The following is a 797-nucleotide window of genomic DNA, read 5'->3' as shown; positions in this document are numbered from 1 at the left end:
GTGCCGGGACCCTCCGGGACCCCCGTCAGCCCCCCGAGGCCATCCCGAGGCGCTGCTGTCTCTGTACCCCGACAATCCCCGTGTCGCCCATCCCGGTGGCGCCGGGAGCTGCTGGGAAGGGCTGGGCAGGGGTGGGAATCCCGTGGGGACGGCGACGCCAGTGGCCACCACAGCCACGGGCCCGAGTGGCACCAGGAGCTGGCGTGGGTGGCTGCTGCGTGGGCCTCTGGCACACCATGTGGCTACCTGGCATGATAGGTGGCTACTTGGCGTCGTACATGGCTAATGGGACATGGGACATGGCTACCTGGCACAATGTGTGGCTACCTGACACGGCATGGCTACTTGACATGGGGTGTGGCTACCTGGGCATGGGGTGTGGCTACTTAGGTACATGGGACATGGCTACCTGGTGTTACACGGCTGCCTGGTGCAGCGCCCGGGCCTCCGGCACAATGCGTGGCTACCTGACATAGCACATGGCTACCTGAGATGGTCCAAGGCTACCTGATGTGATATATGGCACCTGACACAGCACATGGCTACCTGACATTGGGCGTGGCTACCTGGTGCCACTGCATGACCAGCCAGGAGCCCTGGCACACTCCTGTGTGGCACTGCATGGCACCCATGGCAGGGGGGGCACAGGGCCCGAGACACCCCCGAAGGAAAAGGGGCTCGGGCGTGAGGAGCCCCCAGGGTGGGGGTGCCGGAGTTGGGGCTCCAGTGGGGCTGGGGTGGCTCAAACTGGGGTGTCCCTGGGGTCACTGGGATGTCAGCCCAGGCGTGCGGTGTCC

Source organism: Poecile atricapillus, chromosome 17 (assembly GCF_030490865.1).
Source record: "Poecile atricapillus isolate bPoeAtr1 chromosome 17, bPoeAtr1.hap1, whole genome shotgun sequence".
Lineage (NCBI taxonomy): Eukaryota > Metazoa > Chordata > Aves > Passeriformes > Paridae > Poecile > Poecile atricapillus.
Note: the sequence above shows the minus strand (reverse complement) of the source record.